Source organism: Mycetomoellerius zeteki, unplaced genomic scaffold (assembly GCF_001594055.1).
Source record: "Mycetomoellerius zeteki isolate Tzet28-1 unplaced genomic scaffold, Tzet1.0 scaffold311, whole genome shotgun sequence".
Classification (NCBI taxonomy): Eukaryota; Metazoa; Arthropoda; class Insecta; order Hymenoptera; family Formicidae; genus Mycetomoellerius; species Mycetomoellerius zeteki.
In genome coordinates this window covers 66,659-84,052 of record NW_017257296.1, presented here as the reverse complement: position 1 = coordinate 84,052, position 17,394 = coordinate 66,659, and positions in this window count along the sequence as shown.

Genomic DNA, 17,394 nt, shown 5'->3' with positions numbered 1-17,394 from the left:
GCTCTTCCAAGCGTATCTTTGTCTCCCATCTTTCTTAAACGCATCTTTTACCGTTTCTTGCCAGTAGCGGATTTACATGTTTTGGCGCCCTTATAAAGCTTATTCGATTCGTGATTAGAATCTTCACTTTTGTTTCTTTTAACGTCACGATGATCAACCCAGATATATGATACCTCCTTGTTTCCATCTGGCCCTATTGGTCTGTACTTTCGCATCCTTTTTTAACTTTAAGATGTTAATAAGTTAAGGAAATGTTCCTTCTTCCTAATGTTGGCAATTCTGGATCTATACGTTACGAATTTAAACCTAAATACATCACTGTCTCTGGCAAAACCGTCTCACTGCCAGCTATAAGTGCAACCTTCCGTCGACTCATAAGCGCACCGTTTCGCAAGTGTGTGCATCATTCATTCCACCGAATCTCAAGAGCACAGTGTTTAGGGAGTCTTGTAAACGTACCGTTCCGCTAGCCTGTGGGTTACCGTCCTTTCTTTCATTGTCCCTCCCCGTTATCCGTCTCTGATGACAACCGGCGTAAGGAAACTCAGCTAGCTCAACGCGTTACATTTTCTTTATCAGTATATACATTTATAAAGTACATATATATTTATATATAAACCTACTACATTTACGCGATTAATCCATGTGATTAAAACCACAAAAAGGACTTTTAATCGCCATAAGTGAAATGATGAATCTGCGCAAATGTCGCTAAACTTGTACTTTAAATTATCTTGAGCAAATTATTAAAGATAATTACAACATTCATTTAAATTAATCAACGATACCTGTCTTTAAAATTATTCGAATAATTAGTCTCGAGGAAATAAAAAGAAGACAAAATCCCTAAAGATTTCACGCTGGTGTGCAACGTCGAATTAAAAAAGCAAAACGATCTTGTCATCTGCACCAGTTGAATTATAAAAAGCAAATTACAAAGGACGAAATTAAGAGACGCCTGAAATATTACACGAAGCTATTATCCAAGGAAGAAACTTCATTTCATAGTATTTCCGGTTTACACCGGGTGGAGGACACGACCGGAACATGAGTAACTAGATTCTAGGGTGCGGAAAATGGTGTCGCGGAATACTGTTGCGCGGGACGGCGTTATTTCATTCGGATTTTGACGTAACATTCGTTACACTTAAGCATACGATTCTCGTGTATGCAATTCCTCCGGAATCCCTTGATTGAACTTTCCCGTCACGTTCTATACCTTTTAGTTCAAATCCCTTGCGTTTTCCTCCCTGCAGGCTTCTCGGCGTTCTCTCGAAGGCAAAACTAGTTGAAACTGTTAACGTATCCCGAAAAGCGTTCGGTTACAGTAAATACAATCCTATCGTGAATAACGTCTGGGACAGTCACGCAATCCAGGGAGAATTCGTCACGACTTAACGTGCGATTCATATCTCGTCAAAGAGAAATCTCGGTGAGAGACATACTTACGACAGACGAAAATAATTCAACCGCCATTAATGTCCCAGCGATTTCTTTTAAGCTATATATATATATATATAGAAAATCTTCTTTCATCTGGAATTAATTCCGCCTTCTCCCATTTAATTCAAAGACCATATGAGAAAATCATTGCGTGGTAAAATATTTCTTCATATCCAGCTCTTATAAGTACTAATATATTAACTAATATGTTAAAATAGATTAATTAATCTAATTAAATAAGAGAAATCCTGTATTCGATAAGATTCTCATTAATTTCAAATTATTAATATTCTTCTAGATGCTTATTAGCATCGATATTATTAAATTGTTTGCTCATTTAATATGTGATATTACTACTCTAGTTCTGTTTATGATTGCGTTTCAAGACTGAAAAAAATTTCGGCGCGCGATTTGCAGAATTAGATATGTACATAAATTCATACCAAAATATTTAAGCACTAAGATCCGCTTTGACCGAATATAAAGATTTCTCTTACTTAATTGGATTTATTTTTATCGGTCTAAATTCGTATTATAATTGTAAATTAAGTGTCACATAAGAATTTTAAATTCCAACATAGAGAGAAGAACGGTATTTCAAACATTTGAAAGGTATTTCACGAGAAGCGTAGGAAGTGCAAGAGTGACGCCCTTGTTAAGAAAAATTCAAGGGGACAGGTATCTTGTAGGCAGATAGCTTTCTATCGCCACTATTGTCACCGAAGGTCGAAGGAAGCGACGGGACGTGTTTACATTGAATGAGAATTTGTAGGAATGGCAGGTAAAGCAACCTGCTTGTTTAGATATTGTCAAACTCGAGATGTTAAGCAACTACTAGCTTCTTACCCGTTTACTACATTTAATCCCTTCCCACAGCTTTAGAGTTACATTTGAGATTGCCTCTACTATCGCCTATCTGTCATTAATCCGGCTTTTGTTCTCGCGTCGCGAGACAAACGCCATCCAGGTCATCAATTGCGAACTCCGGCGTCCGTTCGCTCACTGAAATGAAATTACGAACGTTCTCCGGTCGACATGCCGCAAGTTGCTCGGAAATGGCAATCTATGTGAATTAGTCTCGTAAAAAAGATTAGTTTTTAATCCAAGAAATTAAAGTAATAAAAAAATGTTCAAATTTACAATCCAGTATGATTAAATATATTTTTTTCTTATAATATGCAAATGTTTATCGTCTCGATATCATTTTAATTAGTTTCAAATAATTATTTCAGTCACTTAACACATCACCAAATAATTTTTCAGTAAAATAATAAATAAATAAATATACTGAAAAAAATGCGTGTAATTTTACATGGAAATTACATGCTCATGACTGAAAAATTACTTAAATATGATTGGAAATTTTACTGGAAATTATAAATTTCCAATCGTATTAATTTAAATAATTTTTCAGTCATGAGCATGTAATTTCCATGTAAAATTACATGCATTTTTTTCAGTGTACATAATAAAATATAATAGAAGAAATTATTGTATTTTCTCTTTTTGTGCATTCATTTATATTCTTCACGTTTGTATTTTAAGGAAAAAGGTAAAACACGAGAACGAAATATAGTATTTCATTTTCGTACTACTATATTCTCGGACTATTATGCTTCGTTAATTGTTGGTCAGTTTTATTGTCATGAATAGTTGAGAGAGGTAACCATTCAAATAACTTCTTGAGGAAATATTGAAACTCGATGTCTCAGGCAGAGAGCGTAGAGCGGCTATTTATACGTAGCGTATATGTATGCGAAGTTTGTTCAGAATTTCAATGAGAACCACTGGAGATCAGTGGGAAAACTTTTGGACCATATGACGGCACAGCAGCCGCCGTGAGAATGGTCAGAAGGGCTCGTAAACTACCAGGAACTCGAGGTATGTGAGTGCAACAAAGTTCCAGCGGGTTTCATCCCCTAGCAATGCTACTATCCCTCAAATTCGGTGAATAGTGCAATAGCAAAACCGATTCTTTGTGGATTCGTACTGCTTTCGCTATTTCGAAAGTGACCACGATATAAATTTCCAAGTCATCATTGACAGAACGTTGAAGTTTTAAGACGTCCCGACGCGTTTTCTATTGAAGTACCGCAAGTCCGGGAAAACAAAGAAGGGAGAAGTCCTTGAAAGAGGTTTGCACCGCAAGAAAAGGAGGATCCAGATTCATTAAATTAATGCCTGATGAAGGAAATGTCTAGCAAGCGACTTTAGTATTTCAATAATATAATAAGATGCTATTGTTTGTTAATTGTTCCTGAGATAGTCAGGAACATAGTTCCGCAGAAGTCTCTTTATTTCGATGCAAAACAACATCAGCAACTTACATAGTCTTACCTCATCCGTTAGTCAGATAACAACTAAAGCAAATTTTACTTTTTGAACTACAAAGTTCAATATCAAAGCTCACTTGTACGCGTACACTGTAATTTTCAAGCGCTTCCGAAATTTACGTTGAGTGTATGCAAAGATATAGAGTACAGATTGCGCCATCCGAACCTAAGTAGTACATCAAGTGTGATCAAGAACGAGAGAGAGAGAGAGAGAGAGAGAGAGAGAGAGAGAGTGAAGACGGCCAATCTCCCTCTCTTCTAAGATATTGTGATTGGAAAGAGATAAAGACTGGTCGTCTTGGCTTCCTATCTCTCTCATTTCTGTTGACCAATTTTACACACGGATGGCAATCCATAGGCTTGTTTCTTTTAACTGAACTTTTGCACCGATTCATCTTTCTTCCCTTTCTCTCCAGGAGGAAAGAAAAGGAAGAAGGATGAACTGGTGCAAAAGTTCAGCCAAAAAGAGCAAGCCACATGCTGTATGTCTTTGAGTGCACGTGATAAATATTACATTGAATAATTAACGGAATAATTATCGAACGACGGTTTCCGCGGTGAAGTTATCTGCATTGTGCAAAACGGTAGCGACTAGGAATGCCAATCTCCGCACAAGGATTGAGATTCAGTGATATCATTAAGTCAACGTTCCGCGTACTCCTAAGAGGCTTAAGACGAACGGCTAAAGACGACGTCATCGCGCTAAGACGACGGTTAACGAGATTTCCGAAAACAAACACTTATGTGCCTCTTACCATAGGACTTGCTACAGGACTGTACAACAAGCAAATTTAATGTTGCCAGTCGAGTTAACGTCGCCACGATATACCACCATGGTATACACAATAAATGTCGCAGGTGCGGCAAAGTTATAATCGTGCCGGCAATAAAATCCGCGGGCCAACTTCGAGGTAAAGCCTCGCCCATTGAATTGACTTTGCAACATTATTGCGAATTTGAAGCGATATTCGCTTCATTACGGTTACAACGAAAATTGCTTGATGGCTGTTAGTTAAACTAAAGTTTGATAAATGTTTCAACGACGCGATTGTACTCCCTGTATATAATTTAATGATAGCATTGCGGTCATAAATTTTCACGGTACAGTTAAAAAGGATAAAAGCTGCTTTTTGCAAAGTTCCCGCGAAATGTGCTACAGTATTCTTCTCGTTCTATTTTTACTTCGTCACACAGATGGCTGTATAATCCTGGCATATTTTACAAAGAAAATTTGGAATGTTCTGCGCATTGTACGCATCCTATGTGATGCCTGAAACCGCAATAATGGGGCTGAGAAAAACAATATACAACAGTACAATGTATAGTACAAATTATACGTACAATTAAAGTTTCTCTTATGAGTTGAAAATATTTGTTATTGTTTCATCCTTTATTAAGCCAAACTGTTAATTAAACGACGAACTTTCGAACAATACGAAAGAACATCTCAGAATGAATAGAAAACTTTTAGGAGCAAAAATGAAATCACGAAAGACTGAAAAGGACCTGAACGGAAGACGCTGATAAAAGAAGAATCTGACCAAGTTCTCTCCGCGTTGTTGGCCTAACAACGTCATAGGTAATACTAGTTCTTATTTTGCCGACATGGGACAGGAGAAGATCCTTTTCTTCAGCTTAGTACACCGAATTCTACCGGGATTACTTCGGGTGGAACTTACGTGGGAACGGGCGCACGATGCAACTAAATCTTAGTACCCTATTACTGAACGCTCACTTCATTTCTAAATACAACTTAAACGTTGATTCGTTCAATTTTACAGTTTCGTTCTGCACGAGAACTTCTCTACGAGGCGCGTGTCTGTTCTCTCGCGTTTCCTTCTATTTACGAATTTTCTACTTCTACATATTATACACTGCACACTGAGAGAAAAGTGTTTGGTATTTCTCTGACTATAATTATAATTAGTAAAATAAATACGATTAGAAATTTCATTTTTGTGGTTACTATTGCTATATGTTAGTAATAACTATATTTTCTTAAATATAATAAAACATACATGAGTTATTTTAAATTGAAAAAATTGTGCTATAAATTATGATAATTTCAAATATTAATAGTAAAATATCAAGATGTAAAATAAACATTGTCTCAAAAAATGATTATTAATTATAGTAAATTATGATAATTGCAATAATTTTTTTTTTCAGTGCGGATATTTCATTTAAAATATCTTATTTGATATATTTTTAATATAGGTATTATTTGATATCAACGTATACAAGAACGAAATCCGATAACTGGCGAATCCAAATTATAGGCACATTATTCCTTGACATGAAAAGCTTAGAATAAATTGGCTTAAAAAAAAAATCAATACTAACTTTCTTGTGTTCTTTTACGCAATATTGGAATCTCTCCGTAAGATACTTCTCGTATTTTCCATTTTATTTCCTAGGTCAGTTCTTGGTCTGGTACCCGTATTTATTTGCGAAAGTTCAAGAAGCATACCGAGCGCGGCGAAGCACAGGATGAAGGGCGCGCAAATGAGATTCGCAATTTCCTTCCAAATTCGGAAGAAGAAGAAAAAAGGAACGCGCCGGAAGGCTGGATCGTCGCGCGTCCTGGGAGACTCCCGCGACAGAAGAGCTGCGAAAGTTCTCTCGGTAGGAGAACTATTCCGTTTAGAATTTCTTCGAATGCGAGATCGGCGAACGTAACTTCACGTGCGCACGTATTGCGACGGCTCGAAAAAGGGATGGATTTATTCCCGCGATCCGACGGTGAAATCGCTCGCGAAAGGTCGCACAAGGACGCAGAAGGAACGGATTTCGAGATATTGTTCATCAATAATTTATAGCACTGTTGTAGCTGGAGGAGCGACCTATAACACGAAACGAGATGCGCGACGCGAACCCAGAAATAGAAAAATATTTCATCCGGCAGAAAAAATAAAAGGAATAGCAGTAGTGTGAATCAGCAATGAATCTCAAGAAAAATATACGTTTCGAACATTTTATGCCTAATGTGAACTCTTGATGCGCGATATTTTAGCAGGGATATTTTATAGAATAGGATAGAGCTATTCGCAGTTTCAATTTTAAAGTAATATGAAAATTGACAACAGCAAATAATATCTCTTTACAGCATTTACAACCACATTGTACAATTATGATTGCTCTTTGATAGCACAGGCACTTTTAAATATTTAATATATGCTATTCAGAAACATCATTGCGAAAAATGAATGAAAAAACCCTGTCTTATGTTGAAATCATCTTGATATATTTACTAAGAAAGAATTAATTTCCTAAATTTAAAACGTGTTACGAGCACAAATTTCTTCTCCCTTCATTATCTGTAATGCCCTAATTTTTCTATCCAAATCCACATTTCTTATTCAAATAATTCTGGGAACGTAGTGAATGTAAAGTTTTTCTGCAGACAACCTCGCGTCGGTAGATGTCCATCACGTCCCGGCGAACATTGTCGCAAATTCGCGGTTCATTCATGGACGTATGTATATCTGACCAATCGCGTTTCAGAAAAGGCGATTACCCGCAGATATATCTATGATTTTCCCTGGCGGCTTTCAGTTGAATATCAATATAGGCAAGCAAGCCATACGTCAAGCGCGAGCAAGAAACGCATTCAGCCAGTCAGAACCGGAAACGTGAACAAATCATACCGGAACATAACGCGAGAAAAATATCGCGGCGAAATTTTTCACAATTCGATATTTTGATTCACGTCATTTTTTTTCGTTCGATTTAAAGGGAAAAGTCCATTTAAAAACGACCAAAATATCATTTATCCTTTTTATTTAAAAAATAGATTAAAATTTTTTTTTATATAAAGAATTAGCTACATACAGATCTCTGCACGGAGAGAATTTTTTCTTAGAGTTTACTCTGAAAATATGATATGGGACAATATTTCGAAGAATTTTAATGTAAATCTCTTTTATTCATTGATAAAACTACAATAAAGTATAAAATAAGTTTGATTAATTTTACTGAAGTGCATGATAAAAATCTTTAAAATATTGTATTGTATCACAAAACTACTATATTTTCAGGGTAAATTTTAAAAGAAAATTCCCTCCGTGTGAAAATAAATTTTGTTAAACCAAAATAATTATATAGAACGATCAAGCTGATTGCTAAAATATTACAATTTTCTGTAACATTGCTCATCATGCTTGAGTTTTTAGGACAAATATTTCGATTCGATAAAATTATTTTTAGATTTACGTTTATTATAGCTAAATTTTCAGACATTTCAGCAAAATCATTCTTTCCATGCAATGATTGGAAAAGGGAACATAAAGATACTTTTATTTTATGATTTCGCAACTATACTCTCCGCAGCTTTTAAAGACGGAATATTCTCCGAAGAGCGAATAGGCCACAACATGTAATTTGCATGGTAAGCCGAGGTCGACGTTTGCATACGAGAAACGCGATAGGCGCGGGCCCTGAGCGACAGTTTTCGAGTACATCAGCCAGTTACATGGCTGAAGGGGTGTCCGGGTCACCGTGATAAAGGGGTGCCCGAGCGATGGAGAGAAAACTAGAATGTATATGTGAAAACGCGACAGGAACAACGGGAAGAGGCTGCGGCCATATATTGCGGTCCGAGATACGGCAAATAATGGAGAATAGAAAATCCGCTTTTGCTGTGAGCACGTAACGTGTTTCAAGAATAATTATATATATTCCTGAAACAATTATGACGGGGCATACTTGGCAGTGAATTGCGTGACGTCCGTTGAATCCTTTGAAGACGCGAAATCGGGATTTATGATAATTTCACGGTTCCAACGTCGCACTTATTAATATCGCAGACAGCGTAACGCGCTTACATAAATAATCCTACATTCTAAATAATTGGAGCGTTGATAATCTAAACACAGAGGATATTCCACCTCTCCAACCGTCGTGATACTTTAGCGAAGCTAAGGGATGAAATTAATTCTCAAAATGTTACAGTATCATTTAAGATTCATAATGGTACCAATGCTCGTGAATAACTGTTATCACTGCGCATAGCGTAACATCGCATTTCAATTACATCCAACGTTGAATAACATGTTGTAAAAATATAAGAAATGCAATCGAAAAGATCGTTGATAATCTTATAAACTTCGCGCATAAGAATGGGTCTCTTAATCTTGCAATTGAGTGCAACGTGAGACTTCGAAACTTGTCGCCAATTTTATGTTTTTATCTTTAGCTTGTGCTACTTGCGAACGTTTTATCGTAGGACGAGAAAAAGCCCGATGCAAGTGATAGGCGTTAAGAGTGAGGAAGCCATTTTCTGCACTATCAATTAATGTTGCTGAATATTCTTTATCTCTTTATCCGAGTGTCATGAAAAGTACGTAATAAAAGAGCCCGGAAAGAAATTGAATTACGGACGAGATGACTGATAATATAATAACGATATGCACTTATCTGATATCTATTATCCTCGGTGTGTCATTTTTAACCGTATAACAAGGACAACGTATAACAAGGACGATGTCTCGACTAGTCTCGACGAAGTTTACCGTTGTAAACTAGCACCTAAACGCACGGCCATTGTGGCAAGAAGTTTCACGTCGGTTTGGTGAAATTGTCTACGAAAGACAATTTATATCTGCCCGGATGTCCATGCGACGCGAAAATATTTCGAACCATCTTCCTCAAGTTTCTCCTTCTCTCCGGAAGAAAAAGAAAATTCTTTCACTTTATTTTTTTTAGAAGAAATATAACGCTCGATGTGTATGATATTAATCATATATATTTTTAATACTTTTTCCAAGCTAATTTTCGTTCATATAAGAATTTACTTTTTTAATTTCCTGACACGAAATTATTGGTTGATTATTTATCGATCTTGCATACGTCTCAATTTGATTACTATTTTATTTCAACGAGTTTTTTCTCTTGGAACTAAGATACTTTTTAGATCCAATAATCAATAACGTCAAGCTCTATTTTGCAATGCAATAAATTCAGTGATAATAGTTCAATATTAGAACAAATTTAGATCACAATTATAAAATTAGTTTGTTCCAATTTTAAAAAGTACATAGTTTTCACAATACGATACTTAAGAAGGGACGTTTCGACTTACTTAGTCATCATCAGCCAATATAAAAAATCGAATAATATAATGACACAAACGTTATTATAACAAATCGTTTTTACGCACGAAAATACATATAATTTTGAATTAAATTGCAAGTAACTACGAAGCCTGCATGATGAATGGACATATTAAGTGATATTCTTCAATTGTTAAATAACTGTTTCTTCGTTCAATAGCGAAAAAATAGAGTCCAATGTTAAATTTTGATTAAGTGAGTCAAGGTGAGGTGTTGTTCATGCAATATTAGATTTCGTTAGGTTGTTGAGAATGATAAAAGTAATCTATAACATATAGCAGGAACTTGAAAATTTTTATGTCTAGACAACAAACGGTGCTTCGTGTCAGTAACGAGGTAATTAAAAAAAAGTATCATATAACAAGGTATCGTATTGTGAAAACTAGTATACTTTTTAAAATTGGAATAAACTAGTTTTATAATTGTGATCTAAATTTGCTCTAATATTGACCTATTATCATTGAATTTTCAGATCCATTTTTCTCTGTGACGTTTAAATGGTTTAGCATTTTCTTTTATTCCGAAGAAACGCGAGATACGTACATGTAACAGTATGATTATTAAGGGACACTTTATCATGTTGTAAAATAAAAATCGAATATCATGCCTTCGGGAGCATTCAGCACCTCTTACTACGCATTTGGAACGCAAAATATTACATCAGGAGATACTCGACTTTCACGAGTCCATTTTCAGGATATACGTGCATCCTCTATCTCCTTATCCTTTCAGTAACGCACGCGTAGGTACGTCGTATACGATATACGATATACTGTGTGCGAATGCACAGCTGCATTTGGACATGACGATTATATCAAAGGGGAAGAATCTCGGCGCATATACGGATCAGATCGCATCATATTCTATTCGCGCTCGCGTTTATGGGGATCTTAGAGAGAGCTATTGGTCGCATCACACACGAGGAACAGATTTCTCTCCTCGTCTTCGCTCCGCGTAGGAAAGATTCTCTTCATACACTCAAGTAAAATTCGTATCGCGATCAAGAGATCCAGATAGAGTTTTCGCGTTCTTCGTCTGCATCTCCGATCCACGGAAATACGAGGCTTCTTCTCCCACGCGTCGAGCATACAGGAATTCTACATATACGAATAAATGCATTGTAATCTAAGGCTCACCTCCATCCGTCGTCCTTGTCGCTGTGCAAGCGTTTTGTCATTCAAGAATCATATCATGTCCCGAAAAGAAGCGAAACCTCGATGATTCTTATTTCACAAAAAAAAAACTACGTCAACCAATATGTGTAATTGCTTCAGAAGCCGAACTCTTGCGAGATCTCGATGCGAAAGTAGATCTCTCGTAACATATCTTTACTAAAGATAGCCTTAGCTCATAATAATTGTAAGCAATAACACGAGAAAAATATCAGGCAGTCAAGAAAGATCAAGGTAAGAGCATTTTAAAAAGATTTTTAAGGAATCCAAGAAACTAAATAAATGTATAAGTAGATAGGTCTGAGGCACCTTGTATATCGTTTTCTTCAAAAGACTCCAGTTTTTTATCTAAAATTAAATATATTTTCCAAGAAAATTTTTAATCTTATTTGTACTATGCTCGCCTTGATTGATCGTGCACACTGCTTCAATTGTTTATTTAGACCATTTTGACTAGCTTGATGAATGTCCCTTGCAATGTGATTAATACGGCAATTTGGGTGTACAAATTGACTAGTCAAGTTCCATCTCAAACGCACGAAACTTTAACAAGGTACGGTGGCACGCAAAGCAAACATGTAAACGAATGGTGCAAAAGCGAGGTCGAAACATTGTAAAGCATTTACGTATTTACGAACATTCATTTTCTTCGCTCCCTCGAACGTCTAGGCGAAACATCTCGGAAGACGAAGAAAACAAAGTTTACGGACAGGATCCCAGCTGTAACAACCGAAGAGATTTTGCTCGTTTCGAGACTCAAGGGCGCGGCTGAGGGATCCTTTGGACACAGCCTGTTATGACTTGCAGATTTCTTGGCGGAGCTCCACGGTCATATATTAGCATCAGATTAGACGAGACGATTAGTACCCGGTGTTTCGCAGTTGGCTCTCGATTCCGTACCGTACTAATTTTCGATCGGCGGTGATTAGACGGCGCTGTTTTCTCGAGTTTCAAATATGCGTGAGTTCCCGAATTCTTAATCAAGCCCTTCATCCGTAATAAAAAATCACGAGTCACGTAATAACGTAGCTTGATTTCAGACGCGAATCATGCTACGCAAATATGCAGAATCGCAGCCGCACGTCATTGCTGTTTAAAAATTTATTTTACGATGAAGCACATTAGATTGGAACGAAAGTTTGTATCGCTCCATTTGTATTATGTCTACATGTTTAAAAAAGAATTTGATAATTATGTTATTCGACAGAACAAAATTTCAGCTTTAAGAATCTGTTTTTTAATTGCCATGATTTTTAATGGAGTTATGAGTTATACTTTTATTTAGTCTGCAATAACTTAGTAACAAAGAATCTTAGGATCATTTTTTAAAAATAATTTTGCAGGGAAAATTTTAAGCTTTTACGTTAGAAAGTCAAAATTTCCGTAAGTTCTTTTTGGACACGTGATAGGCCCATAAAGTGAAAAAATTTTCCATTGTGTTCAGCTCTAGTTTTCTATATATAAAAATTACTAAACTCACAGAAATTCAAAAAACATAGTAACCTTTCAAAAGTAGAGATTTTAACCTTTAAAACTCTTTCAAATTTAATTCATTTTTCACGAAGTTACAACTGTTTAAATTTTGAAGTTCGTGTTTCGAACTTTAGTTTTATTGTTGATTGCAGGATTGTTTATCTATTATTTTTCGAAATTAAAATCTCTCCTAGGGATTTCAATTAGCGGTTGGCTATTACGAGCATCTCTAAAGTAATCCTCGGGAAAAGTAAAGTACGACAGCATTCGTGCCTCATCTGCAGCATCTTGCATCGCACCGCACGTTTTCCCTTGAGCGCGTTCGCAGCGGTAATCTACGTGGCGGCAGACGAAACGATTAAAGTTTCGAGTGGCATTCATAAATGACGTCTCGAGACGTTGGAAACTCTTGCGGAATCCCGCCAGGAGATCCGCACCGCGTCTTCCGCTGGGAGCGGCGCGGCACCACGAATTCCGAGTCGGCATGCGACGCAGGGTTGTTCCGACTTCGCCGCAAGATTGCCGAACTTTAGTCACATTGCCAGTGACGGGATTGGCAGGGCTATAATATATGCCCGCGTGCCGCGGATTCCACGTGTCGACGTATTTTCTATATTATTGCGAGGATCGATCGTCCATTATAATCACTGAAGCACTCTGAAGAAAATTTGTTAAAGACGTGAACACGTGTGAACGTGATATAGCACAAGAAAATTTACTATAAAATGCAACAGAAATAAATTATACATATAAGTAAATTTATTTAAAATTTTTCGTACGTTTTATTCAAGACTTTTAGAGTTTTTCGAAAATAATTGAATAATCGTTTTGACTAGTTATACATTTGTGTGTATGTCGAAAATATGAAAAATATGTCTTCGAGCAATATAAAAAATTAATAGAAATGTCTACGAGAAGGATGAGCATGCATCTCTGGAAGTAAACGTATAAGCATATGGCAAAACTTAAACGAGTACGTTTGCGAAGAAAAGACTCGTAAAACAAGGATCGATTTTCGATTCTCATACAAATTGAATGCGCAAAGAAATAGGAAGAAACGTTCATCGTACTTTTCACCGACAGGTCGAACTACGCGCCATTTGATATCGACTTATTTGTAGCGAACATTCTACAATTACAAACTTTATAATTGCGTACATTTTACGAAAGGCAAGTCAGTTAATCAATTTCACCTCGATAACCTGGAGCGATTGACCAAATTTAATTATCAACCTAAAAGGAGAAGAAGGACGGACCTGAGAGATCGCCGGAAATGAATAAATATCCGGCCGGAAGTAAATATGCTTCCTATGAATTGGTCTGTCTTGATGGTCTCTATCTCTCTTTTCCATTTATTCCACGTGGTAGACACAAGTACTGTGTGGGTCCTGATGTGCAACGCAACGGAAAATTACGTGTCATAACCGAATCGGTTATTATTCTCGAGCATATCCTTTATGTCACGATCGATTTATTTACGAGCAAAATTTTCTGCTAAAATAATATAATGTTTTAGTCCATATAATGTTTTTTTCGTAAATAATAACGAGAAAACATTGCAAATTCCTTGCATCTATATAGTATCATAATTGGCTAACGTTAATTGCTGAAGTTTCATTTCAAAAATATATTTTATCTCTCGTTTTATTTTTAAAATACAAAATTTTAATTATTATTTGCATCTCGATTTGCACCGGATAAAAAATATGGAACAAGGAATCGCTCAAAATAAAAATTAGACAACATTAAAGTCGTAATATGTAAATGCAAAAGCATAAACGTTATCTTCATATTGCGATTCTTTAAATTAGAACATCAAAATTCAAAGATGTACAAAAATATGTGTAATTTCATGATGAAGATTAAGATTATTATATACCATCTCAATTGTTCGCGTGCCATAGATATGCTTTACGATCGCAATAATGCCGTACGAAGTCTCACTTTCGTAGACGCGAAATTGCGCGCCGATTTCGCTTAATGAGCAAGAATAGCAGAGCATTTTACGTGCACGGTGTTCGCGTAGCCGAGAGAGAGAAATGCACGAATACATCGCGCGAGAACTGCTTACGCAACACAGGGGAGCCGGAGGAAAACCGGAAGTGTTCGGTCAAGGTAAGACGTTGCCTCCATCCAACGCGAATACACATTTATACCGGCCTACGATTTTCCGCGATCGTCCCGATGCCTTCTTCGGGAATCGCTGTGGCGGAAACTAAAACGGAAACTAAAACTAAAGCTTAAAAGTAAAAGTATCAGGCACTGAGTAGAAAAATTTAAAAGAGTAAAGTATTTATATCGACTCTGTAAAAGCGACAGTTTATATTTATATGCAAAATATGTCGCTGTGCTCAAATATATTCGCGCAAACTAGAAACCAGATACCAAAAGATTCAAAAATGTTGAACATCGATTATTTGACGCGCAGTGCAATATTTCATAATACGTATACACTATTCATAACGTCAAATTATACTCAATTTGATATTTTGTATAATTATATAATATTTTTAATAATTTCTGTAGGCGCCACTACGCCTACTCAATATATCGTTAATTTAATTAAAACAAAGGAGTTAAACAACTCAGGGAAATATATTAGGGTAAAGCGAAGCTATATAGTTGTGACACTTTTTATTCAAATTACTATAAATCTTCGTACTATTATGATAGAATTTTTATGCAAAATAAATCGTTGTGCTCAAATATATTCGCGCAAATTGGAAACCAGATACCAAAAGATTCAAAAATGTTGAACGTTTGAATAACAAAAATTGCTTTAAAATGTTGCATGTTCATCTAATAATTAAGAGTATCTATAAATTCTTAATATATTTCATAAATAAGAAAAAAAATTTGTTGATTACAAAGAGAACACACATTACTATAAGTGCAGTAATCTCTGTCTTTGTGCTACCTTACACATAGGCGTATCCATATGTACTTTATTTTATTAGATATTTAGATAGGTTTTGCATTTGCCCAACTTGCTTCTCAACTAGCCCCGCTCTATCTTATAATAAATTTGACTCAAATTTAGTTACTAAGTGCATATATTAATAAATGGACGTTGTGTACTTTGAAACTAATTACAAAAATGGATTGATTTACATTTTGACACACACTGAAGTTAAAAATAACAAAATGTTATTTAACTCAAGAGATTGGGTTGCCATTGCTCTCTTGATAGCTAACCGTGTAGGAAATATAAAAACTGAACACACAATTTTATGTGATACTTTATATTTTCATTTTTCATTGTGTCGCTGCAGATATCATCATTCTATTACAGTTCCAATGTGCACAACGAGACGTCTCAACCCCTTAGTAGATTCTTCTTAATTTCTTCGGCGTTCAATATAAAATCTTCGGTGAATTTTTTTGTAGTAGGCGATATTCATTACGAGAATTGGCCGACTCGAATCTTCTTCTCAGCGCTTCAAGTAAATGTTGGTCATTCTTGTTGGTTTCTTGAACACGAAAATACGATTCTTCTTGGGCCGATGCGTTATAATGTATATGATCCTTGGATCCGCCAGAGCCATTGCATTGTCGGGGTACCAGAAGAACAAAACGATTCCGAATACGAACAGAGTGGAGATTAAAACGTTCGAATGCATATTTCACCAGTTACTGTTTCTCTGCGAAGCGATTTCGATCGATTGTCACGGTGTGCATCATAACGGTCTTTTGTAACTTCGCAAGATCATAAAAAAGGCACGAGAATGCAATATCGGAGATTGTGGATGTCGTAAAAAAAAATTATGGACCACACAAATACTGATAACGCGAAATCAAGAGTAATGTTATTACTGCAACTGCGCTTAAAAATGCATAAACGCCATAAACAAATTTTTCAAGGTTATAGATATCGATATTATGGGTGTTCTTCGAGTGCGATTTTTATTCTGAAAACGTGATTATAATGTCTGTCAATTTTATGGAAATAAATTATAATTCATAAATTATAATTCATGGATTATAATTTTGATTATATAATCTCCAACGTCAAATAATTTTATATGGAAATGACAATGAAACAAACTGCACTAGTGCGTTGCAAAAAACGAAGACAGGAACATCAGGTAATCTCGCTCGATTTCGCTCGACCTCGATTAACGTAATCATGGCTTCACGTAAATGAAGAGACTCCCCAAGCGTTTCTATGCTGATTAACATTCGTTCCCTGATTAACTCATTATCGGAGAATGAGCTCGAGAAAATTAACTGACCGCTGGCTTTCCTTAACAATCAGGAGATGATCAAGCACTGTTGTTAGTAATTAATTCTCTTGATAATAATAATAGTAGTAGAAAGGTCAATACACAAGTACATGATTATTAATAAATTAGTTATAAATTTTTATCTGATCATTTGATCGTTTGACCTTTCTACTTATACCATTATTATTTTGCAATTTGACATTTGTTTCATGAAAACGATAGTTATGGCAAAAATCTTTCAGACGGTAAAATTACAAGCAATAATTTCCATGATCTTTTACTTTCACTTTATTAAGAAATTACTGATCGAGTTACCGATTAAAAATTAGTCGGCCAAATTTTTTGTCCTCCAATGCAATTTTGTGCGGGCGACCGATTCTTTGCGCGTAATCGTTGCTCGGTGCAGCTTATAATGAAAATTAATTGCATTTTAGCGATTAATTATCATCACCTGGTCTATGCAGCAGGATTGGAGTTCGTTTCCCATCGACATACACCGCGGCAGTTAATAACGACGCTACCAACAAACGCCGCGCCGGTTTCATTAATCCCTGCGCCGATACGCTCGGCAGCGTCCGTCGTTGTTTGGCTGCGCGTGGTAGTTTGGAACGATCATTACGAGTGATAAAGTTACCCCGGG